At 40.2% G+C, this 27,678-nt stretch overlaps 1 protein-coding gene across 5 annotated transcripts in view; it reads left to right on the plus strand.

Moving 5' to 3' along the window:
- Positions 1-27,678, plus strand: part of LOC135707990 (bromodomain-containing protein DDB_G0280777) — a 358,322-nt gene that overhangs the window by 88,786 nt on the left and 241,858 nt on the right. For 4 of the 5 annotated variants that reach the window (XM_065229910.1, XM_065229906.1, XM_065229911.1 and 1 more), the window contains one exon: positions 18,704-19,873. The gene's annotated coding sequence lies outside the window, so the exon portion shown is untranslated. The remainder of the gene's footprint in view (positions 1-18,703; positions 19,874-27,678) is intronic. The other variant, XM_065229908.1, reaches the window with a different exon arrangement.

Here is a 27,678-nt window from a genome sequence, read left to right on the forward strand (position 1 = left end):
GGAGAGCTGGCATATCGGAGGTGAACAGGTTGAATAGGATGGGGCCAAGGATGCTTCCTTGTGGAACCCCGGCATCGATGTTGAAAGCATCCGATGTGATGCCATTCAGAGAGACTCGGAACGTCCTGTCTGATAGATAGTTGTTTATTATCTTCACTAGGAAGATTGGAAGACCGTACTGCTGCAATTTGAACACCAGGCCATCATACCAGACGCTTTTTCAACGTCCAACAACGCCATGGCAGATGTTTTCGAAACAGACTTGTTCCGTCTGAGATGTTGTCGAAACCTGGGCCTTTATGTTTTTAGTTGATTTGATATAGGCCAACAGTTCGTCAGCCGTAATCTCGGATTCCTCTGGAAAAATGTTAGAAATCTGAAGAAGATTGGTTGCATTTTCAGCAACCTCAGATTCATGAGGGCTGACGATGTTTTGTCCGAGATTATGGGAGCTGACGAAGTGTTGACCTATCGCGGCAGCCTTCTCTTCAGGAGTTATCAGATGAACCACTGGGTCGCCGGGACGATCCAGTGGGGTCAGTGGTGGAATGGGCCTAGGCTTGATTTTAAGAATTTTTGTAATTTTCCAGAAGGGCTTCGCACAATCTGGGAGAGAGTGGATCTTACTAGCAAAATCGTTATTTCTGAGATCCACCATCCTGGCCTGAATGATCTTTTGGTCTTCAAGTTAGGCAGACAAGTACGCTGGTACTGCCTTCGAATGATGTTACGGAGTCTAATGAGATCTTTGGTAGGGCTGTCAAGGTTCACAGTGTTACTCACCTGTCTGGATACTGGCACGTGTTGTTCCCTGGCCCGGGAAATCGCCTCCTCGATGGTAGTCGATGGTTGTGTCGACGCAGTGTTGATGTTGCGCCCAGTTGACTCGATGGTAGTTGCGCCGGGAAGCTTCGAATCGGTTTACCGAGGATCCAACTTCAGCCAACACCGGGTAGTCAAAGATGAATACTAAGATGAAACTGTCGGAAGAAAAACTTTCTATTTTAGTGTTCTCTTTCACGGTCCCTTTCATCCAATGAATACCTCTCGTATTCAAGGTAATTTTGTGGTTTTGCTGCCCCCTCGATAAAGATGAAGTTTTGCGCTCATTTTTATCAAAACAATCATACCAAAATCAGAGATGTCCCATTTTTTAATTACTCGATTAACAACTAATCAATTATTTTTTTGTTCGCTGTGCTGCCATTTTTCCACCAATGAGAGTGCAGCACATGTTTGAAACGATCGGCGATGATCCTCTGGAGATGTTAATGCTTATATCGGCATGATATAACCGATTACAAATATTTTACTTTTCGGTTCGTTAATCGATTAATCGATTATTCGAATGAAAATCGGCCATCACTAGATGAATGTGAAACGTCATTTAAAATATAAGGACCGTACATAAATAATGATACAATTTGAAAGGGACCGGGGCTAATCACAAACTGCGTCCTCACGGTAACTGAAATAAACACGAGTGTTCACCGGTTGGGGTAGTGGTCCGAGCTCAGCTCCTGGAATGCCACAGGTTGCGAGATGGCGTCCAGTTTACTGGTGGAACGAAGCACTTAGCACTCACCGCGCTAGTTGTCCAAGAGCCAGAAGACGTGTTCAGAGAGCAAGAACAGAAGCAGACAGAGAGGAACCGAAGAGGGCTTAAACGAGAGATAAACCAGAGCAAATCAAACTGTTTCAATTAGCAGTGTCGAGACGCTGATACCAATCCCTGGGGAAACGCATACTGTGTCATGTTGGTGAAGGTCAGAAGTGTAACGGTGCCCGCTGAAATGTGCCCAGGGAAGCTGAAAGTCAACGTGGAAATATTTTTCTCGAAGCACGACCAAACGGCTTGGCCAAAAGGGGGAGGGAGATAACGTCGCAGTCGCCAACGAGGAACAAATGGCAATGGCGAAAGGATTGAAGGTGAAGAAAGTGCCCGGTCCCGATGGAATCCCCAAAGGGGTGTTGAAAGCGGCGATTCAGCCGTCCCCGTACATGTTCAGGATGGTGCTGTAGAAATGCCTGGACGAGGGTCACTTCGCTGACTGGTGGAATATACAGAAGCTAGTGTTGCTGTTGAGTCCAGGAAAATTTCCGGGGGATCCAGCATCGTATAGGCCTATATGCCTGCTGGATACATGAGCTTGAGCATGATTGACCACCGGCGGATGCTACTATGTTATTGCCTGATCATCTGTAATTACACAGAAAATCAATAAACGATGCTTGGGAGTAGCCCTATATGCCTGCTGGATACACTCGGAAAACTCTTGGAGAGGATCATTCTAAACAGGCTGACGAAATGCACAGAAAGTGACCACAGATTGTCGGAGAGGCAGTTCGGATTCCAAAAAGTGAAAGCAACGGTGGATGTAACTCGGACAGTGGTCGAGAGAGCCGAGAAGGCGTCCAAACAGAAGCAGAGAGGAGATCGATATTGCGCCGTGATAACGATCGACGTCAAGAATGCGTTCAACAGCGCCAGCTGTGAGGCCATCGCCGAAGCGCTGCATAAAATGCGGGTCCCTGACTACCTGTGCAGGATCCTGAGGAGTAATTTCCTGAACCGGGTTCTGGTCTACGAGACAGACATGGACAGAGATCGTTGGCTTTGCGGATGACGTCGTATTGACGGTAACAGGCGAGACGCTGGACAAGGTGGGAATGTTGGTGACAGAGTCGATCGTCATGAGTGGAATCTGGATGCAAGGAGCGAAGCTGCAGATAGCCCGCCACAAAACGGTAGTGCTGTCAGTAACTGAAAAGCGGTGCAACGGGCAGAGATCACCCTTGGGGAGCACGCCACAGCCTCGAAGCGCGTGTTGTGGAAGTTATGATCGACGACCCTAACTTCAATATCCACGTTGAATACGCGGCGAAGGCCATCAACGCGATCAACGAAACCTGCAGCAAGTCTTCCGTTGTTTTCCTTTTACTTTCTCACTCCATTTAAGATATCTCTAGTTCACAGAAATCTTAGCATTCATTGAATTTTCAGAAAGATGAAGAAGAAACCACCGCAGCTGTAATTCACTGACACAAAAACATATTATTAGTTCTTAAACCTCATGCCCTGACCCATTTTGTAAGGTTGAGCGGATACAAGCCTTTCACCATGAAGGAATTTTTTGAAGTTTGAGAGAAAATAATATCCTTTATCATCAAATTCAAGCGTAACTATTCAAATCGACGTATCTGCTTTTGTAAACAATCACTTCCATCGACGATTTGTCTTAACTGCTAACTCACCCACACAAACAAACACCATCATCAGGTAAAGGAATCTTTCCCCTATTAGCTGGTTTTGTTATTTCTGTGAGTGAGCTAGCAGTTGCCACAAATCGTTGATTGAAGTGATTGCTTACAAAATCAGATACGTCGATTTCAATAGTTACTCACCAAAAAATTCTCAAGTTTACTGGCGATGTAAACATCCATGCATGCAAACATTCATACATGTAAACTTCTTTTACACGTAAACTAGCAGCTTGCAAGAAATGTTGCAAACAAAAATTGACAGTTGCATACAATACATGGAATATTGCATGACATGTCTCATAAATTTACACGATCTATAATCTAAACTTGTATGATATATGACGCTCCATTTATGTGCATTTTAGTAACGAAAATTTACACTACTTTTTTTAGCTGTGTACGCTTGAATTTAACTGTTTTCCACAGCCTACTAGACAGCTTTGAACGTGTTGAGTTTAACTGGATCGCTTTACAAATTTAACCGGTTTACATAATTGGACTAAATTGCAGGCTAAAATTCAGGATGAACTTCCAGTATATGTGTAGGCATAATTGGTTGGTTGAACGGTGGCTGGATTGTCAGCTCGATTATCGACTGCATCAATCGGTATTTAAAAAATTTTACCTCTTTATTTTATACTTTCCTAATGTTGCAAATCGGGGATGACACAGCTGTAACGCCATGAATCTGCGCAAAACTTCATTTTTACTCCAAACTTTCTTGTTTTATTGTTTTTTTGTGAAGCTTTTCGCGTTGTCATGAGGCAAATATTTTTAAGTTGAGTGCTTCAAAGTTTCAACCGTTTCAACAGCATTCGCTGTCAATGACGATTGTCAATTTCGGTTGTCAAATCTGATGCCAAATGCTAATTTTTCTCCGAACTGGCAATATTGAAATTTATTTTAAAACATAGGGGAAATGGCTTCAATGATGGCCTATGGATCTAAGATTGGGCTCATTGCTGAAAATCTGATGTTTATCAAGTTTATCTAGTTGAACGCGTCATTGGAACAGTACTTATGGATATTTTTAGTCGCTATTGAAAATTTAATCGATTGCTGAATTTATGTAATGGCCGAAATTAGGGGCATTTAGGCCGACATTACATCCATTTCCCCTATTAACATTTTACAGTCCATGAAGCAGGTTTCCGTTTTCGGTATCAAGTTTCACAATACCAAGCACAACTCATGCACATAAATCACGTTTACCAGTACAAGCTCATGTTTTTCAGAACTGAGTTCACGATACTCTGACTTTTGTTGCCTTTGCTGGTGCCCTGGTGACACAGGCGTTACGTTTATTTTGTGGATCAATGTTCACGATTGCATGATTTTTTTTTCACGATGTACGTTAAAATCGAAAAATTTACTTGAAATTCGTGACTTGAGTCCACGGATTTTTCCCCGTGCAACTTTCATGAAGGAATGGAAAAGTTTAACCCTTTTATTAGCAAGCACTGCAGTGTAATTAATCATGATATCTTCTGACAAGGACACAATTGAATGTACTCTGTGCTGGAAATCCTATTTGGGCATACTAATAATTTCAGTTCAATTAACACATTGACCACTAAACTAGATATTGTTTCCCAAATAGAGAATTTGTCCACTCGAAGGCAGAAAATGTGCTCAACCCAACCACAGAAAACCGACAGTGTTGGCGCAACTTTTACCGCCAGTGGCAGCTTATTGCGGAGGTGCCGCGGAGAAATTTTATACCATCCTCACCCGAACCTCACCTTCCCAAGTGCTGCTCCTCGGAAGCAAGTTTCACAAGTTATGGCACCGTCGGGGGTAGATATCTTGTTAGCAATGGTAGAAACAGGCCATGTGTACCTACCTGACTAACAAACTGCGAGAAACGTGAGACAAAACGACCAGCCGGAGCCGACCCACGATCGAGAGTTACACATCCTCGCGTTTCAACAAAAGGAAGCAGAAGAACAGAAGACGTGTGCGCTAATCGAAGAGATGAGCGCTTTTCCTTTCCCGGTTGGGTTGAGTTTGCGAGGAAAAACGACAACTTGGGCTGTTTGTTGTTTATTATGAAAGTGATATCGTGAGCGAGTTGTGTCTGGCTGCTGCCGCCATTCGTGTTGTAGGCATCAGGCTGTTGAAATATTCAGACGACACAAAGAGCTATTGCAAGACCATGATGGGAGTTGGGACCAGGCAGACAGAGCCCGGTAGGAAAACCTTTTCCCTTTCTCCTGTTTTCGAATGGCACTTTTCATGGGACTGTGTGCCACTGACTGGCACAAACGGTTTGCAGCATATCGAGTCGAGTGAGTGGGTTTTGTGCTCCGGCTGCTGTTTGTTGCTCCAAATTTAGGCCAAAGTGGAGCAGTTTTATTCCTGTTTTATCGCCCGGAGAATACGGTTTTGTCATGAGGTAGTGAATAATGGAAGATGGGAAAGCATTTGATCTAGGAATGAAATTCTAGCTATTCTGCTGAAAAATGCGATTGTTTATATCCAATGTGAGAGGAATGTTACAAAATACGGAATAATATGGGAAATAAGTACTTAAACAGGCGGCTTCAGCTTACTATACATCAAAATGAGCACGTGAATTTAATTGGATTTTCTTATCACAAAACTTTACTGAATTATTCTTTATTTAACACAAATCAAACTTTAATTTGATTATGTTTTTATGACGCAGAAAATGCAATGTAATAAAATTTACTTTTACTAAATGCAAATATCGAGTTACGGATAACAGAACAAGAAAAGCTGCGAAATAGAAACACGCTGTCGACAAAAATAGTCAAGGCTGCGTAGACGGTGAACAAAATTAGGACTTCGGCTTCATAGAAAATATATCTGCTGACTCCAACTCCGAGACAATATATTTTCGAAAATTATTCAATTAAGGGAAATGGATGTAATGTCGGCCTAAATGCCCCTAATTTGGGCCCATACATATATTCAGCAATCGACTAAATTTTCAATAGCGACCAAAATATCTATTAGTACCGTTCCAAGGACGCGTTTATCTAGATAAAATTGATAAATAGTAGATTTGGGCCTAATCTTAGCTCCATAGGCCAACATTAGAGCCATTTCCCTTATTTCTTCTTCTTCTTCTTCTTCTTCTTCTTCTTCTTCTTCTTCTTCTTCGAATTTCAAGATTATTGCATATCGCATATTAGCTTATTGCGTGCTCTCAACTTAGTGTTCTAGATGCACATCCACAGTTTTTAATTGAGACCTTTCGTTGCTTGTACCATTTTTGCATTGGTATAATTTTGTGGCAAAAGTCCAATCATACTTCTATGCCCAGGGAAGTCGAGAAATTTTCCAACCCGAAACATTCCTAGACCGGACCGGGAATTTAACCCAGCCACCTCCAGCATACTTGCTTTGTAGCTGCGCTTTTACCGGTTGAGCTGAGGGAGGCCCCATTTCCCTTATTACTGTAACTTAAATACGTATAAGAAATTCTAGCTGTAATCAGCTCACTAGTTTTTCGAAGTTGTCAAATATTATAAAATCCTAATGCTTGCATATCATTTGAGGGCTTTCATTTGGATTGATTAGAATTGTTGGCGGCCATACTGAATTTAGCTGCCATGGATCAGTTCCAGGCAAAAGAATAAAAACAAGTTTAGCCGATCTTCTCAGATTTGTAGAAACTTTACATTATTTTTTGTTATGGGTATCATATTTTTGCTAAATTTTGCCTATTTTGAATCTTGTATAATTTTTAAAATGGCATCCTGGAATAATAAACTAAAAAGATTGTGGCATGGAAACGGTATTCCTGATCAAAATGGCGTGTGAGACAGAGTAGTTGATAAAAGTAATGTACAAGTAATTTAAAATGCCACAACATTGTTTTCTGAGTATAAGTTATATGAAAAAAAACGTTAGACAAAATTTTCAAAAATTTAATCAAAAGTTCATGTGCTACGATTTTTGTTATTTTTTTCTCTTTATTTAGAAGGCTTTCATCCATTGGCTTGAATTGGTTTGAATGTTTTTTTTTTAATTATAAAGTGTCCATAATTTCAGACATATCAAAAGTTTTAATTTTACAATAGTTTTTATTTAAAAATAAAATCCATAAAGCACCTAGAACATTTTGAGACACTTAGTTTTTTATCATCTTTTGTAATTTTTTGCTGGAAAATACTTAAACGATTTTTTGTATATTTTTACCAGAAAAAATTACTGGTACAACTTTGTCGATCAGAATTATGGATTATTCTACATTTTGAATAAATTTAAAGAAGCCAGTTTGAAGAATTTTTTAAATACAAAATGACCGAATTTCCTGCAAATCGCAGAAGGTGAAGTTTTTCAGATTTGTTATTAGGCTTATTATTAGGAACTGCTCCATATTGGATTTTTTTTCAAAGAAATTTGTTTTTCTCAGCCTTACCTCCTTAAATTGGATTTAAAAGTCAGCACGACATTTGAACGATTATAGTTTTTACTATAAGATACATAATTTGACATGTATCTTATAGGAAAAAGTCTCAGGTTTAAAATGGCGTGCTTGGTTTTTAAATTGAAGGCTTCTTCCTTCTTCTATGGATGCTTATGTGGGTTGCAGCTCACTGCTTGGAGGCAGCCTTTCGTTGTGTACTGAATGTTCAACGCCACGCGCCGAAAGCACTGCTGTTGCTGCTGATGCCGACTCACCGGACACCACAACACACGGTGATTGGAACTGAATCCCATCAGCGGTTGTGGGCAGCCTTGATAGCTAGCTGTTTGTAGGAAGCCTTTCGTTGTGTACTGGAGAACACCACCACTCAACACGCGGTGATTGAATAAACACCGTTTGGTGAGACCGGATGGAATTCAACTTAGGGAAATCACTTTTCGCAGGCAATAGGTGATAATTTTAATTATCATAGTAACAGTTGCACATTCGTGTAATTTTCAGTATGGAAATTAAACAGATGAACAGAAATATTTCTGACCGATTGGTGATAAATTTCTTGAAATTGGTTCAGGGGCAGCTGAGTTATTAACATTCAAAATCTTTCATAATGTTGTTCCTTACTTACTTACCCTGGTCCGACATCGCTCAGGATTGCACTTGCATCACAATGTTACGCCAATTCACTCGGTCCGTGGCTGCTGGTCTCCAATTTCTTGACCGTCCCACACTTCCAAGATCCTGCTCCACTTGGTCTAACCACCTTGCTCGCTGTGCTCCTCTTCGTCTTGTACCGGCCGATTTCGAGACAAACACCATTTTTGCGGGATTGTTGTCCGGCATTCTTTAAACGAGGGCGAGCATTCGCAACCTTCTGGATACAGGGTTCACCATAGAGTTGCGCCAGCTCGTGGTTCATCCTTCTCCTCCATACACCGTTCTCACATACCCCGCCAAAGATGGTCCTAAGCACTCGTCGTTCGAAAACACCCAGTGCTTGCAGGTCCTCCTCGAGCATCGTCTAAGTCTCGTGTCCGTAGAGAACTACCGGTCTTATCAGCGTCTTGTACATGCTACATTTGTGGACGTCACCAATGATCCAAGGTACACAAATTCATCCACCACCTCGAACTCATCTCCGTCGATTGTCACGCTTCTGCCTATGCGAACCCTATCCCGCTCGGTGCCTCCAGCTAACAAATACTTTGTCTTCGACGTATTCACCTTTAATCCAACCTTCTCTGCTTCACGTTTCAGCCTGATGTACTGCTCCACCATGGCCTGAAACGTTATTCCGACAATGTCCACGTCGTCAGCGAAGCAGATGAACTGGCTGGAATTATTGAAGATCGTGCCCCTCATGTTAAAGCCCACACATTTCATAACACCTTCTAGCGCAATGTTGAACAGGAGGCATGAAAGACCATTGCCTTGTCGAAGTCCTTTGCGAGTTTCAAACGAGTCCGATAACGCACCCGATATCTTCACTCAGCACTATATCCCATCCATCGTAGCACTGATCAGTCTTGTCAGCTTCCCGGGAAAACCGTTCTCGTCCATAATCTTCCATAGCTCTTCACGGTCAATAGTATCATAAGCGGCTTTGAAATCGATAAATAGGTGGTAGGGACTTGATATTCACCAAACTTTTGGAGCATCTACCGCAACGTAAAGATTTGGTCCGTCGTCGATCGCCCGTCCACAAAAACCGGCTTGATAACTTCCCACAAATCTGCTTGCTAGCGGCGATAAACGGCGAAAGATGATCTGGGAAAGCACTTTGTAGGCCGCGTGAAGAATAGTGATCGCTTGATAGTTCTCACATTCTAGTTTGTCACCTTTTTATATACTGGGTATATTACTCCCTCTTTCCACTCCTCCGGTAGCTGTTCTGTATCCCAGATCCTGACTATCAGTCGGTGCAGACAAGTGGCCAACTTATCCGGGCCCATTTTGATAAGTTCCGCTCCGATACCATCTTTCCCAGCTGCTTTGTTGTTCTTAAGCTGTCGTGTAGCATTTTTAACTCCACCTATCGTGGCATGTCCCCCTCATCCGCTGTACCGACAAAGCCATTCCTCCTGCGGCCTTGGTCCTCCGCCTCTGCGCCGTTCAGATGTTCATCTTAGTGCTGCTTCCATCTTTCAATCACCTTACGTTCGTCCGTTAAGATACCCCTTCCTTATCCCGACACATTTCGGCTCGCGGCACCAAAGCCTTGGCGGGATGCGTTGAGTTTCTTGTAGAACTTGTGTGTTTCTTGAGAACGTACAGCTGCTCTTTTTCCTCGCACTCCAGCTCTTCCAGGCGGCGCATCTTATCCCGAAAAAGATGAGTTTGCTGTCTTCGCTTCTGTTTATATCCGCCCGCGCTGCGTTCTTCTCGTCCAAAACCGTCTGACACTCTTCATCGAACCAATCGTTCCGTCGATTCCGTCGCCTTCAGCAGCGCTGTTAATGGCTGCTTTCACGTTGCACCAGCAGTCCTCAAGAGGGGCTCCGGTGAGCTCTCCCTCATCCGGCAACGCTGCGTTGAGGCATTGCACGTACTCAGTTGCGACTTCGGGCAGCTTCAGTCGCTCCAGATTGTACCGTGGCGGGCGTCGGTACCGAATGTTGTTGGCAACGGAAAATTTTTGGCGCACCTCGACCATTAGAAAGTAGTGGTCCGAATCGATATTTGCGCCGCGATAGGTCCTGATGTCGAGAATGTCCGAGAAGTGCCTTCCGTCGATCAAAACGTGGTCGATTTGCGATTCTATCCGCTGCGGTGATCTCCAGGTGTACCGATATGGGAGGCTATTCTGGAAGTAGGTACTACGTATGGCCATGTTCTTAGAGGCGGCGAAATCGATGAGTCTAAGGCCGTTAGCGTTAGGGCATGAAGTAGTTCGCCTCCTCGTGGTGTGCCCTGGAAACGTTAATTATCGAACCCAAGGGAGAGATATTGCGGTTTAACGAACTACAGCAGAGTAAGAACGCTGGAGCCCCATCCAGATCGTCCCAGGAGGTCGATAAGCCCTGCACAAACCCTCGTTGTGCAAAGGCAGGAGTGACACCGGGTTTTTAGAGTGCTAAGCACACGCAGCTGGTAAGCGGTCACATCTGTCCTGTGCTGCCGTGGACAGTTGGCTGGCTATCACGTCTGCTCTAGAACTCAGGCGAACAATTAACAGCGAACAATAAGAGGAAGCTGCTCACTGTGTAGTAGCGAGTGTCACGTCCGTGACACACCACCAGTGTGATGCGCCATAGCGCAACCGGCCCCCTCCCATGACGCAATGCTTTCGGGCGGTTCCGGGGAGGGCAAGAGCCAAGAGCACAGGGTAAGGTTTAGTGGGTCGGGAGCACTACTTCTCCCATCCCCACACCCTGAGTTATCTTCTCAGGTGTCTGGGAGCAGTTTCCCCCCTGTATACAAAAAAAGGCCGATGGCGTTCGTTAGCTGGTGAGCGCTGAACTTTCTTATAACCGGTCTGAATTCCTACTCTTGGCCGACCTGAGCGTTAAGATCTCCGATAACGATTTTGACGTCATGGCTTGGGCAGCTGTCGTATTCTCGTTCAAGCTGCGCGTAAAAAGCGTCTTTATCGTCATCGTCACTTGCTAAGTGAGGGCTGTGCACGTTGATTATGCTGACATTGAAGAAACGGCCTTTGATCCTTAACTTGCACATTCTGCTATCGATTGGCCACCAACCAATCACGCGCTTCTGCATTTCTCCCATCGCGATGAAAGCTGTACCCAGCTCATGTGTATTGCCGCAGTTCTGGTACACTGAACTAATATGACATATTCCTGTTATGTGGAAGTCTTATAAATTTGCGCTATAAGATAATCCATTAAAAATGATATGATTGAAACCGTGTCAGGTAAACTCTATATCTGATACATTTACAATGCTGATAATTTGGTAACTTTTATATGATCGTCATATGATAAATGAAAATCGGTCGAATTATAATAAATAACTGATATGGATTTGAAACCCATAAGCATACCCAGACAACCAGAAGTCGTATAACAATGTACAGACAGTATCGTAAATTGCTACAGTTTAAGTCAAAATCGCATATTAGAATGGCATACCTCGCATTATGTTTAAGTTAAATCGTATAGAATGCAAATTTCCGACTTATATGCGATGACTCATTTTTCCGTCGTACTGTATCACAAATTTAATCGGATTACATCGTAAGACTTTTCAAAATGGATTTGTTATTACAGATCAAATTGCATATGATGTTAAATCAACTCGTTTAAAATTAAACGAAAATATGCACGTATATGGCCTCCACTTTTGTACGTATAAGCCATTTCTTTGCATTCTATACGACTTGTTTGTTTGTATATATGTTTGTATATCACGAAAACAACTTTGAATATACGTGCATTCTGGTTGTCTGGGTAAGCTTTACTTTTCACCACAATATAATATATGTGTCATAAATCAATCGAAGTAAAGTTTATGTGAAAATCACATGAAATTTACTTCTTCTTTCGACACATTTCTAAAAATAAATCGAAAAATAAACATCGGGCAGAGGGAACTTTCACAGTTGTGTCTTTGTTTATTGTAGCTGATTTGGGATTCGATCCAGAACTGTTGAGGTGTGATGCTTTCGGTGTCTGCGCCGAGGTCTGCGCTCGATTCCACTGGGCTAATGCTGACTTCAATATTGAGCTTGTTCAATTAGCATGAAGTAAGAACAGCTCTCCCTACATGCAATGTAGTGCAACGTTATGCTCGTTTTGCTAGAGTGAAGAAAAATAGCACTGACAAATTTATGCTCCGTTTCGGTGGTGCCGTGTATTCAAATCTTTCTGAATGCTCCTGTGTGCAAAAAAACAACGACTACATCATATGAGTTTATGGGACTGGTTCATGAAGTTCGAGTACTAGTGCTGGAATCTGAAATAGCCGTGTAGAAGGCTTACAATTAGAATCTTAGCAAAGTAAGTATATCAGTAGAATCATTTTTTTTTTTTCAATCTCAATACAATCTTTTCCGGAACTCCATATCTTATGGAACATTAACAAACAAAGATTATTCAATACAGTATCAATGTTGTTAGCAATATTTAGTTCGACTAATTATTTTAATGAATGTACGATAACATCGTTTAACATTATTTCAATAATTTATAAGGAACAATCATGTAAGATGTTTTTTATTGGGAGCGATATTCGTCCCGGAAAAACCATGCCAAAACAAATGTTTGCTGTTGGATTTCTTAAAAGGCAAATCTATATGACTATTAAATGATTGGGATAGATCTGTTTACAATCTTTAAGCCTCAAAAATCAAAGAAAGCTATTCCAATGAGATATACATATTTTCCTATAATGCAAAGTTAAATGACAGTCAAAAATCGTTAAAAGCAACTTCAATAAAATATACATGATTGTCTTATAAGATATACTTCTTAGTGAGCAATATTCATCATTAAACAGGTATATATTACTGAATTTTCTTATAGCGCAAACTTATATGATTTTCCATTTGTTTCAAGATGTCTGTTCCCACTCATGACATATCAACAGTTTTTCACGAAGAAATTTATCGGACAATATTCATATACATTTTACCTATCGCTAACCCCGTTCAAAGCAAAGTTTTATCAAGTACTAAGTATGTGAAATTACGATAGAAATCATTCTATATCGCAGTCATAGTTTTTAAGTGATAATACGATGGAATCTATCAATCATCACATATAATGAATAAATCTGCTGACATTGCTATGTTATAAGATGGATCCAATAAACGGTACATGTCGATTTGTTTCAGTGTAGATGGTATAACCATCCCTATACGTATGTACCGACGATACCTTCCAGTAAACCTGCTGCAGTGCTACGATAATGTTGTTACATGTTCCATTTTCGGTTTTCACAAAGTGTACCCCCATAAAGAAATCACAGACGTAGTACCATGTAAAAAAAAAATCTTTTGACGTAGGACTACGTCTGAGATTTCTATATGGGGTTCATTTTGTGAAAACCGAAAATGGAACATGTAACAAAATTATGAAAGATTTTGAACGGTTATAACTCAGCTGCCCCTGGACCAATCTAAAAAATATCACCAGTCGTTCAGAAATATTTCTACGTTTCTGTTAAATTTATAACTTTATCACTTGCACGAATCTGCAACTGTTACTATGAAAATTAAAATTATCACCGAATTCCTGCGAAAAGCGATTTCCCTAACACAGATTTCAAGGTTCAATTCTATCCGGTCTCCCCAAAAGGGTTGTTTATTCAATCACCGCGTGGTGAGTAGTGGTGTTCTTCAGTACACAACGAAAGGCTCCCCTCAAGCAGCTAGCTATCAAGGCTGCCATCAACCGCTGATCGGATTCAGTTCCAATCACCATGTGTGGTGGTGTCCGGTCGTCGGCATCAGCAGCAGAAACGGTGCGTGGCGTTGAACATTGTTTTCCAGTACACAACGAAAGGCTGCCTGCAAGCAGCGATCTGCAGCCCACATGAGCATCCATAGAAGGAGGAAGAAGCCGCACCGCTATTGAGTCGCTGTGTGCCATCTATGCCAAGCGCGTCACCACTGCAAACAACATACAGCTCGCAAGCCTTGTCTGTGTTGAACACCCTAATAGCTCAGCATTACGCAACCATCACGACAAAACAGTCCTTTTCAGGACCACCATAAATTTGTTAATGAATATTTTCTGGACACTTCTCACCCTAACTTTCAAATTGGCCAATCTATATTGATCGATTATCTTCATCGAGTCTCTCTTTCGTTAATAATTTGGGCCAAAACATGTTCAGTTATTATTATCGTCTGATAATAGTTTTTTTTTAATAGACTATGTAGAAAAATTAGCCCGAAATATGAATGCAGTCAAGTTATCAACGAAAGAGACAGTCGATAAAGAGAATCGATCAATGTAGATTGGTCAATTTGAAAAGTGACGCGAGACTTGTCAAGGTCAGCAATCGGATGTCAGTTCCTATAAGTATAAATCTAAAATACCTTATTAAAGGCAATTTCAAAAATCAAAGTCGGTCGCGGCATGAAAGTGGTCTGATTTTGATCCAGAGATGATGGATTTTAATTCTTAATACGCCAAGCGATAGTAAATTTTTCTACGAATCTGTTAAAATTAAGACTTTATCACTTTTCAAAATGTCTATTGAAAATTGAACGATACTTAAAATTATCACCGATTGCCTGCGAAAAGTGCTTTCCCTAACACAGATTTCAAAATTGAATTCCATCCGGTCTCACCGTACGGTGTTCATTCAATAACCGCTTGTGGTGAGTGGTGGTGTTGTCCAGTACACAACGAAAGGCAAGGAGCCAGCTGCAGCCCACATGAGCATCCATAGAAAGTAGCCGCACCGTTATTGATCGGAATCAGTAGCTCTTCGTGAGTCGCTGTGGGCCATCTATGTCAAGCGCGTCATACAAAAGAGTATAAACAGATAAAACCCCGCTCAAATTCCTCCTAAACAACACACAAGCTCCTGCTGCAGTTAACAAATAAGATTTATTACATAATACCAAGTAGTCCTACGTCACTATTGCGTTCAACCCCGCAGGGCTGTCCATTGTAGTTTTTTAAACTGTTCGAGCCCCTAGAAAACGAAGGGTCCGTCGTTTCAGCATACTGTAGAACGATGTTGCAAGATTCATAACTAGATCTATCGAATTAGCTTGAAAGAAATTGCTTTTTAGAACCTCGAACCTAATGTTCCGTAAATCATATTGGTTAGGTTATGTTTATTTTTCTACAGCAGTTTTTTTTTCTAGATAGAGAGTCCCTCAGAAAAATTGTGTTTTAATCATTTATATCAAATTCCACATGAAAGTTGTCTTCTACAACTATTTGCCACTCATTAAGCAGCACATTTTTGCTCTTATTTTATTTATTTATTTTATAAAAAAAAAATGCGATCAGTTTCCTAAAAAATTGCGGCACCGGTGGTGTAGTGGTTAGCATGATTGCCTCTCTTCTCAACAGGCCTGGGTTCAATCCCTGTCGGCGGAAGGGAAGTAAAGCCGTTGGTCCCCGGTCCATGAGTTGATGGGTCGATAGGTAGGGTCCAGGTGTGGGAGCTGCCTCTCTGGCGTTTGTAGCTCAGTACAGAAAACAATATTGACGGAAAACAAATCAAAGAAAAAAAAATGATGAAAATTTAGAGCATGACAAATTTTGTGCGTTTCTTACACGATCATACTACAGGGTTACCCACTCGAAGTGTTACCAGATTCAAACTGCTATAACTACCACACTATTAATGACAGCGCGCTCAAATTTATACCAATGACAGTTCATTCCATTGTTTACAAGCGTACAAAAGTATTTTTTTTCTCTGTCTTTTAGAAAAAAAGTTATTCGTGATCGAAAGAGCAAAGGAATTGGTGCGCTTGCACGAACGTGGCGAAATTCCGAACTTTGTGTTCTCTGATGAGAAAAATTTCCCTATTGAGCAGTTCATAAACTCTCAAAATGATCATGTTTACCTGACCGAACGCACGTACGAGAATTTAAGCCAACGAATGGTCACCCGAAGTAATTTCCCATCGTAAGTGATGGCGTGGGCAGCCGTGACCTCTGATGACCGCTCTCCAATCGTTTTCATCGAGCCTAGTGTTAATGTAAATGCGACTTATTATCGTGAAAATATTTTAGAAGCTGATTTAGAGTCGTGGGTACGCAAACACTTCGGTCGCAAAGCATGGACGTTCCAACAAGACTCGGCACAGTCACATAAAGCGAAAATTAACCAAGAATTGTTAAAAAATCATATTCCACGCTTCATTTCGTCGCCACAATGGCTTTCGAATTCGCCAGACGCAAATCCGATGAACTTTTCCATTTGGTCAATTTTAGAGAGCAAGGTGCGGACTAAAAAATATGCCAGTGCCAGATGTGCTAAAGAAAGTGATTGAATGTGAGTGGGCCAAAATACCACAAGCTCACATTCGTGCAGCATGCAACTCGTTTTTGACCGTTTGAAGGCCATTTTCAAGGCAAAAGGTGGCCACATCGAGCTAAAGTGGATGGATTCTGAAATTTTAATTATTTACAAACATTTTTGCCATTGGAATCAATAAAAAATATTTCACTGAAAAAAAATTTATTGTCGTTTGAATTGGTAACACTTCGAGTGGCTAACCCTGTATTTAAATTTGAGTAATATAGAACACAACAACAAAAATCTTAATATGAGGTTCCAGTCTTAGTAAAAATTGTGTTTTCCCAAGATTGAAATGATTTTCCAATTCTGGACCTTCAACGATCTTGGGTCTGGAAAAATTCAAAAACCTGCAACTTGCAATAATGTTTACAAGTTTGTGCAAATTCAAAATTTTTAAGAAACTTGACTTTGAGAAAATTGCAAGATCCTTGGAAACTTGGAATTTGGAGATCCCAGTCTTGAACTTTCTTTCCAGACCCCAAACTGAGAAAACTAATGCAAAATGCATAATATAAAAAAATCGTGGAAAATCAATCGTTGTATGACTTAGAAATTTATTTCATATTCTGGAACTTACAAGAAAATGATTTCTGACCTGAAGCATTTGAGTCGCAACACAGATTTTTTTCTCGGATATTTCCATTAATAAAATTTAATATTAGATTTTTTTCGTAACGTTGTCATTTATATATCAAACCCTTAGAACATTTTAAGAACTCGAAATTGAAAAAAAAAATAGTTCAATTGCACATTGTCAAGTGTAAACCAACATTAAAACTTCTAGGATTGTCCGTAGTCCATAGACCCAGACATAGAATCTGATCAAACACATCATTACAGCCCACAGCGTACACTGTTCCAACGAGACAAGCGGCCAGTACCAAGAGTAGCGTGAAAGTAATTATATTACATTTTCCTCTTTCTATTTCTTTTATATAAATGTGAACAGCCTAGTAAAAGTGCTTCCCAACTGGAGGTACTCATTAAAAGCATCACCAGCGTGCCTATAGGGCTTCACGCCCGGTTAGTCGAACAAGTCGACTAGCTGCTGGTCGCTCGCTTGATGGTTGGATGAGTTACCTAGCTTTAGCTACGACTAGATGCTTTTTTTCACTGGCATCGTATTTGCGCAACTTGCAGCGATCCAATGAACTGCAGCTTCACTATCAAGCTGCAGTTAATGTCAAGTCTCTTTCTCTTGCCTGTGCCTTCGGTGCTTAAGAGTAAATAAAAATGGCACAATAAAAATAAGCACAAGGGAATAAATAATCTGCAGGCATGGCTCTACTCACGAAGCAGGATAATGACCATAATGCTCTGCTATCCCACCCATCCAGAAGTTGCATAACTTCTCCGCGCAAAGCGTGGGCTATGACACTTCCGATCCAGGTTCCAAGCAAGTGACGGGAAGGATATGTACCATCCAATGGAATTTATTTTATTTCACTACGGAAGATATACCTAACACCACGTTGTGAATATAAAACCACGTGCAGAGAGACTGCAATCGGAGATGGAATGGAACGAACAGCAACGGGTCTCTATTTTAGCATATTGAAATTTGTGTCACCGTTACATAGAGGTCTGGTGCCAAAGGAGAATACGTTGTATAAAACTCAGCAGCAAAGTTAAAGCAATTTCAACTTCAAGCGTAGGTGTAAATGTGCAAACTTGACTCAGACTGCTGCTGCCATCGCCATCACTGCTGGTTTACAATAAGACGGGTGATGTGGTATGAAGTGTAATGCAATTTACTGTGGTCCAAGTTTTAGGTTCATTGACTGGATTCTGGGAAATAACATTTGAAGAGCGCAAAAGATGAAAGATGAGTTTATGTTTAAGGAAAGTTATGAAAATAAATAGAACATATTCAGTTCTAAAGAAGATTGGAGTTTCATAGAAATCAATTACTAAATAGATCGACCCGCTGGGCTTAAATTTATTCAAAATTATTATTACTTGGTACACAAATTATCTGAGGCCAACAGAAGGGGAGGGAATCTTTATGAAATATTTATGCGAACTTCACTATTTTACACAAAATCATAATAAACCTCTAATCGCAATTTATACTTTCTATTCCAATTCCAGGATTTGCGACATTCATCAATCTAATCAATCAAGAAATCCGTCATCTTCCAATCGCCACCGTGACACCATCCTGCATTTTTTGGAAACTTGTAACCGCGCAAAAAAATAAGCACTCTCCAAAAAGCAACAGCCATCGCCCGGAATCAAGCATCAACACCCACCCTTCGCAAAAAAAATCACAATCGCCAGCAAATTAAATCTCCTTGCACGCACCACTCAAGTTATGAAAAGTGAATCACTTTTCATCGGTTAGCTGCTAACCTATATTTCACCACGACGTAGAAAAAAAAACAACAACGAAGCAGTCAACGATTGGATTTTTCTTCGCCGCCGCCGCCACCGTCTGCACTCTTTCATTTAGCGGGGTGGAGCTGATTGTTGTTGCCAAAGAGAGGCATTTGAGTGAAACTAAAATCGCTTCGATTATTATTATATTTCGTTCGTTTCGGTTTTTGCGGTTTCGGTCGTGGGCAGGTTAGCTTTAAACATCAACATCTCCGCAAAGGCACAAATTGGAAGAAAGCCGGAAAAAGCAAACTTTGATTTCACGCGCCGCACAGTCAACGAGAGCTGCGCGCGGAGTTTGTGTGCTCTTTTAGTGTGTGTGTTTTTTTTGTTGTTGTATCCACTGTGCCTCTCTTTGATCAAAGTTGAGTGATTGTTTCGTCTTCTTGGCACACTACCAAACGAGTGAAAATTTTTGTCGTTTTCCACAATTGTGGCACTATTATTTTTTTGTTTTTTTTTTCTTCTATTTCATGCATGCTTTAGTGAGATAAGAGTTGAATTTTGGTCACTGTTTTTTTTGCGATAAGTAGTGTTACAAGTGCTGGTGAGAAAGTGGATATAAGCACAAGCCGCTCAAAGAAAAATTAATGAAGGGGTAGAAGAAATTTTCAAGAGTCGGAGGCAGGCACAAGAAATGCTTGAACGAAAATTAGCATATGAAAAGTGCTTCAAACTGTCGGTGTGCCTTGGAGAGGAAAATTGAATTTATCAACGGTGCGTGGAAACGGGGCGCTCAACCAACATTGGCGACAACGGAAGCTGATCGACAAGTGGGTGGAGGAAAACGGAGAACCAGAAGCTAAGGAGCAAAAGTTTTCACTTGGATCAATTAGAGGATTATAGCGGCTTAACCAGTGAGAAGTCTTCGGAACTTAAGTCAAGGTAGGATTGATAATAAAATTGTGAGCCAAAATATTGGCTTCCGGTGCACAGGGATGGAGGGTACAATCGAATTTAAATTAATATATCTTTCACAAATTCTCAAGAAAAAAAAACAACAAGGTACCGCCCTATGGGGTTGTACGCAGTAGTGGTGACGTAAGACTACGTGGGCTTATGTAATAAATCTTATTTGTTAACTGCAGCAGGAGCTTGTGTTTTGTTTAGGAATATGAATTTGAGTGGTGTTATCACTGTTTATACTCTTTAGTATAACGCGCTTGTCATAGATGGCCCGCAATGTCTCACGAAGAGCTGCTGACTCCGATCAATAGCGGTGCGGCTTCTTCCTCGTTCTATGGATGCTCATGTCAGCTACAGCTCACTGCTTGCAGGCAGTCTTTCGTTGTGTACTGGAGAACACCTCCACTAACCTCGTGGTGATAGAATAAACATCGTTTGGTGAGACCGGATGGAATTCAATTTTGAAATCTGTGGTAGGGAAAACGCTTTCCGCAGGCAATAGGAGATAATTTTAATTATCATAGCAACAGTTGCACATTCGTGCAATTTTCAATAATGACATTTTGAAAAATGATAAAGTCTTAAATTTAGATGATGTATAGAAGTATTTCTGATCGATTGGCGATAAAATTTTTGAAATTGGTCCAGGGGAAAGTTATTAACGTTCAAAATCATTCAACATTTTGTTACATGTTCCATTTTCGGTTTTCACAAAGTGTACCCCCATATAGAAATCACAGGGGGTTCCCCTCACCAACCCTCTCCAACTGGGGAGTTTGGTAAAGAGAGATGATTATCCCAATTTGTACCTTCCTCAAAGTTGTCCTTGCTCGCTTTTTACTCTCTAAATACAATTTTCACTCTGCCGTACTCTAATGCAGCTATCAACTCTATACTTCTATCTCCTCATCTATCGTATCAAATAGCCTTTTTAAGACTGTTATTTGAAACTTGGCATCTTCAACTATGCTTCAAACAATGTTACACCACTATTATTATTTCATAAGCACCACTATTATTATTTCTTTAGCACCACTATTCGACAAAAGGTCGAAATCTCAATTTAACATCTAGATATTTTCATTTTTAAGAATGAGTTCATTTAAAAAAGGGTGAATTTGTATCAAGCAATATTTTACATTAGAGAAAATTTCTGCGATACATAAAAGAATATTGTACGTTAGCCATCTTTCTCGCTGTTTATGCGACTGAAAAAAAAAATCTGCATTTAACCTCTAAACAAATGCATCGCAAACCAAACAAACCGCTTCAATTATTGTTTGAGAATTAATGCTATATATGTGATATAAAAGGCGAACACGAAATTATTGCGACACATTCAACAGGGCATAACTTTTTCACCATTGGGTAAAAATCAACCAAATTTTGCACACTTTCTCATTGATGTGTATTGTGTACATGCTGTCAAACTTGAAGTCGTGTTTTTCGATTCAACGAAAATGGAGGTGAACCAACGCGAGTTGAGAGAACAAATTCTTTCCAAACACCTGGAATATCCTGACCTGTCGCACCGGCAGTTGGGAAAAATGTTGAACATTCACCATTCAACCGTCTCCAGAGTGTTGAAGTGGTTCCAGGAGCGGTTGACGTTGGACCACGGCAAAGGAGCTGGAAGAAAACCGGGACCGGAGAACAAAAAGACGGAGGGAAAGGTGAAGTGGATGATTAAAGCAAATCCCAACGTCTCAAGCCGTGATTTGGCTAAAAAGATCGGCATGTCGCAGAGCTAAAGCTTGCTTCAGATAGAATTGGAACAAAAACAATTGCCTGTATTTCAGTTATTTATTATTGAATTCAAGATCTTTTTTTATACAAATGTAGCGTTTTCTTCATACTTTTAAGAAAAAATACGGATAAAATTATTCGGCACGGTTTCGAAGGAATTCTCGAATTTTTCCTGTAACACGGCTCATTAGGCGGCGCACACCTTCTTCGTCCATCGCTTTAGCTATTTTATTCCACCAGGTCTTCATCTGATTGATGTCTTTGACAACCTTTCCCTTTGCCTTGAGTCTCCTCTTCATGATTGCCCAGTATTTCTCAATAGGGCGGAACTGGGGGCAGTTGGGTGGGTTAAGGTTTTTCGGAACAAACTGGACCCCTTTCTCTGCATACCATTCTTGAACGACTTTGCTGTAATGACAGCTTGCCAAATCTGGCCAAAACATTACGGGATGGTCGTGGGATCGAATGAACGGCAAAATTCGTTTTTGAAGACACTCTTTTTGGTATAGTTCCGACGTCATTGTCTTATTTGTAACGAAAACTTTCGTTTTTTTGCCACACTCAAAAAATTCCACACGCCATCATCATGTGTCTCACACTTAATTTTGCGCTTATTGTGAAACACATCCATTTCATGTGTGAATCTTATGCTATGAACCATGCCTGAACACTATGGATTTGAATTGTGACACACTTGGATTCTATGTGCCTCATATGGTGATATCAATAGCTTTGCACACCATAGTTCAATATTCTACAATATTCTACTTTATCGACTTCTACTTTACCGACTCTAAAAATGAATCGACAAATATATAAAACAAAACTGCCAGAGGCCAGAGCTTTCACATATCTTTTTAATGGGTCTGATTTTGGATTCGATCATGAACTGTTGGGGTGTGCTGCTGCCAGAGTCTTCGTTCGATCTCACTGTGCCACGGTTGTTCTCATATATGAGGCAGGTTGATAGGATAAAGTCGCGACTCTTGTTATCGATGTTTACCTTTCTGAGCAAGCAATTCACATCGTATTGAAATGCAAAACACTTTAAATCCATCTGTTTTGAACAGTAGCGTGATTCAATGTGCAATACACTTGAATAGATAGTGAAAAAATTTCAACATTTCAAAGTTTGAAACACTATAAATTAACGTGTATAACACATTGAACCAAGGTGAAATACACTTAAAGTAAATGTGATTCTGCATTTAAAAAATCAAATGTTTAAACACTTTGATCAAACGTGTGAAATTTTTTGAGTGCACAGCTGCAAATGCCCTGCCAAATCATAAATTTTCGTGCAAATTTGTCGGCAAAAACAAATTTAAATTTGGCTGGAACATCCCCCCGAGCCATTGCCAAGTACAATTTTTGACTGGGATTTGCCCGAAGTCAGCCTTGACATAGGTTTCATCGTCCATCAGAAGACACCCGTCGAACTTGGTTAGCACCTGGTCGTATAGCTTCCGCGCACGGATTTTGGCCACACTATTCTGTTTTATGGTCCGATTTGGCTGTTTGCTAGCTCGATACGACTTGATTCCTTCCTGGAGTCGAGTTCTCCTCACGGTACTATGGGCAGCACCGAAATTTCTGGCCAAATCACGGTCCGGCAGATTGGGATTTCTCTTAATCGTCTTCAAAATCTTACCACGCAGTTTCCGGTCGACAGTTCCACTCCGACGATTGGCTTGAGGCTTCCGAATCGTCGTCAATGTTTCCTTATACCGTTTGATAACGCGCCATACGGTATTTCTGGGCAATTTCAGCTGTTTAGCTAGCCTAGATGCAGACCACAATGGATTTTCCAAATAACTGTGGACAATTTTTCCCTTCTTTCGGCTTCCATGTTGATTGTTTACAAAGTACAGTCGATTTGCGGAATGTCAAAAATACATACGTGAAGCTGACAAAATTCCCGACACGTGGGCGCCAAGAATTTCCAAATCCGTCCACCAGGAGCACCACAATATGAGCAAAAGTTTGTTCCAATTCTAAATGAAGCAAGCTTTACGTCCAGAATGCAAAGAAGAGAGCTGGACTACATACATACAAGGTACAGAACTTCCCAAACCGCGATGAGCGGCAAAAATCGACGGCTAAAACTCGGGCACGGAAGCTCTACGAGAAGATGCTGACAAAATATGGCTGCTGTGTGATGGACGACGAAACGTATATAAAAGTCGATTTTAAGCAAATTCCGGGGTTGGAGTTTTTCACCGGCAAGAGCAAGTTCGATGTGGACAACAAGTTTAAGAAGAAGAAAATGTCGAAGTTCGCCTCCAAATATCTCATTTGGCAGGCCATCTGCTCTTGCGGACTGAGGAGTGAGCCTTTCGTGACAAAGGGCACAATAAATGGCGAGATCTACAAATCTGAGTGCCTCGAGAAGCGCCTTTTGCCGTTCTTGCAGCAGCACGACGAAGCTCCGCTATTTTGGCCAGATTTGGCATCATGCCACTATTCTAAAAGTGTCCTGGAGTGGTATGAGGCCAATTCTGTCCATTTTGTTCCAAAGGACATGAATCCGCCAAACTGTCCGGAGCTGCGCCCGGTGGAGTAGTACTGGGCAATAATGAAGCGGGAACTTCGGAAGAGCAAGAAGACAGTCAAAGACGAGAAGGACATGTTAAGAAAATGGAAAAAAAAACTGAGAAACTGGTACCGGATGACACTGTAAAGACTTTGATGGAGGGCATCAAACGAAAATGCGTTCAATTTTACACTCAAGGCTCCATCGATTATCTTTTCTTTTGATTTTTGAAGTAAATATATGTATAAAAATACCCTAAAATTTTGGTTTGATTCTAAACATTATAAGAAAATTGGCATGACATTTTCGGTGCCGCAATAATTTCGTGTTCGCCCTTTAATCTTCAATGTGTGTGTTTTTGAATTGTTTCGTGGCATGCAACAGCTTCTCATCCTTTTAGACTTGTTTTGAAATCCTTTTAGCTCCTGGTGATCCATGGAGCATTCTTAGAATTTTGTCTTCTGTCATTTTCTGTTTTTTTTTTTTTTTTTTTTTTTTTTTTTTTAACTCTTTATTTGTTCCAAATTCAAAATAAATTACATTTCATTTTTAACCTAGGTGCTCCAGTTACTACAGCAACTTACCAGCCTTAATTGTTATGATATATATCTAAGTGTTTTTACATTGTTCCTGTCTTGGCAATTCAGTATTTTAAACAGGTTTTTCAAACCTGCATGTCAGTATAACAATTGATAGCTTAAAACTAAATAACTAAAACTAAATCTTATCTAAGTATAAAGGGAATTAATCGTTGCAATTGAGGATTGTAACGATTTTTGCCGGAAATTATTAATTATTTTGTTGGACATTTGTGCTAAAGTCTCAACATTCGAAATTCTATGTACTTCGGTAGTACTGTACCAGGGAGGCAACTTCAAAATCATCTTCAGAATTTTGTTCTGAATCCTTTGAAGTGCTTTTTTCCTGGTAGTGCAACAACTAGACCATATTGGCACAGCGTAAAGCATGGCCGGTCTAAAAACTTGTTTAAATATTAGAAGTTTATTCGTCAGGCAAAGTTTGGATTTCCTGTTAATAAGAGGATACAAACATTTTATATATTTGTTACATTTGGCTTGAATGCCCTCAATGTGATCTTTAAAAGTTAATTTATGGTCAAGTATTAATCCAAGATATTTCACTTGGTTTGACCAGGAAATTGGAACTCCGTTCATAGTGACTATGTGACTACTACTAGGTTTCAAAAAGGAAGCCCTGGGCTTATGTGGAAATATTATAAGTTGAGTTTTGGAAGCGTTGGGAGAAATCTTCCATTTTTGTAAATAAGAAGAGAAAATATCTAAACTTTTCTGAAGTCTGCTACAAATAACACGAAGACTTCTTCCTTTAGCGGAAATGCCTGTGTCATCAGCGAACAAAGATTTGTGGCAACCCTGAGGCAAATCAGGGAGGTCCGAAGTGAAAATGTTATACAATATAGGCCCAAGAATGCTACCTTGAGGAACTCCTGCTCTAACAGGCAGTCGATTAGATTTGGAATTTTGATAATTTACCTGCAGAGTTCTGTCAGTTAAATAATTTTGAACTAATTTCATAATGTAAAGTGGAAAATTAAACTTTTTCAATTTAGCAATCAAACCTTCATGCCAAACACTGTCGAATGCTTTTTCTATGTCTAGAAGAGCAACTCCAGTTGAGTGGCCTTCAGATTTGTTTGAACGAATTAAATTGGTAACTCTCAAGAGTTGATGAGTAGTTGAATGCCCATGGCGAAATCCAAACTGCTCATCTGCAAAAATTGAGTTTGTATTGATGTGAAGCATCATTCTATTCAAAATTATCTTTTCAAAAAGTTTACTTATTGAAGAAAGCAAACTTATTGGACGGTAGCTAGAAGCTTCAGCTGGATTTTTATCCGGCTTCAAAATTGGAACAACTTTTGCATTTTTCCATTTATCAGGAAAGTATGCCAAATGGAAACATCTGTTAAATAATTTTACCACGAAAGACAAGGTACTCTCTGGGAGTTTTTTGATGAGGATATAGAAAATTCCATCATCACCTGGAGCTTTCATATTTTGAAATTTTTTAGTTATAGACCTTACTTCGTCCAAATCAGTCCCCCAGGAATCATCAAAAATATTTTCCCGAGAGAAAATATTCAGAAAATCCCGAGCAACCTGATTCTCAATAGGACTAGTAAGACCCAAACTGAAATTATGGGAACTCTCGAATTGCTTAGCAAGTTTCTGAGCTTTTTCCAAATTTGTGATCAAAATTTTACCACCTTCTTTAAGCGCTGGAATTGGCTTTTGAGGTTTTTTCAAAATTTTTGTGAGTTTCCAAAAGGGTTTGGAACTCGGGTCTAATTTAGAAACATTATTTTCAAAAGTTTTGTTCCTCAGGGCAGAGAATCGCTTTTTAATTTGTTTTTGCAAATCCCGCCAGATAACTTTCATGGCAGGATCGCGTGTTCTTTGAAATTGTCTCCTACGGACATTTTTAAGACGGATCAAGAGCTGAAGATCATCGTCTATTATAATTGAATCGAATTTAACCTCGCATTTTGGTACTGAGGCAGCTCTTGCTTCAACTATAGAAGTAGTCAGAGATTCAAGAGCATAATTAATTTCATCTTTGGTTTGCAAAGGAATGTTTGGATCGAAGTTATATTCCATAAATGTTCGATATTGCTCCCAATCAGCCCTATGGTAATTGAAAGTAAAGCTGTTGGGATTAGAAATTATTTCTTGGGATATTTCAAAAGTTACTGGAAGGTGATCAGAACCGAAGTCAGCATGGGTAACCAATTGGCTACAAAGATGACATGAATCAGTTAAGACCAAATCAATAGTTGAGGGATTTCTTGCAGAAGAAAAGCATGTTGGGCTGTTTGGATATTGAATAGTGTAATAACCTGCAGAACAATCATCAAACAGAATATTACCATTGGAATTGCTTTGAGCATTATTCCATGAGCGGTGTTTTGCATTAAAATCACCAATAATGAAGAATTTAGACCTATGACGGGTAAGTTTCTGGAGGTCACCCTTGAGAAAATTCTTTTGCTGGCCTACGCATTGGAATGGCAAATAGGCAGCTATAAACGTAAGTTGTCCAAATTTTGTTTCAACAGAAACTCCCAAAGTTTCAAAAACTTTGGTTTCAAATGAAGAAAGAATTTTATGTTTGATTCGTCTATGAACAATGATGGCAACGCCACCACAGGGTCCATCAAGACGATCATTTCTATAAATCAAGTAATTTGCGTCCTTCTTAACCTTATGGTCAGGTTTAAGGAACGTTTCAGTTATAACGGCAATATGCACGTTATGAACTCTCAAAAAATTAAATAGCTCGTCTTCATTATCTTTAAGAGATCGCGCATTCCAATTTAAAATGTTTAATGCTTTAAAATCCATTACTGAATTTTAAAGTCATGACAATATTATTAGCAAATTTTACTCCAGTTTGAATAGCATCAAACATGGAGTTAGATTTAAGCATATCAGAAATCATGTCAATTAATGAATTCTGTAAAAAT

This window comes from Ochlerotatus camptorhynchus, unplaced genomic scaffold (assembly GCF_037179485.1).
Source record: "Ochlerotatus camptorhynchus isolate MF236.1 unplaced genomic scaffold, CSIRO-AGI_Acam_v1.1 ptg000324l, whole genome shotgun sequence".
Classification (NCBI taxonomy): domain Eukaryota; kingdom Metazoa; phylum Arthropoda; class Insecta; order Diptera; family Culicidae; genus Ochlerotatus; species Ochlerotatus camptorhynchus.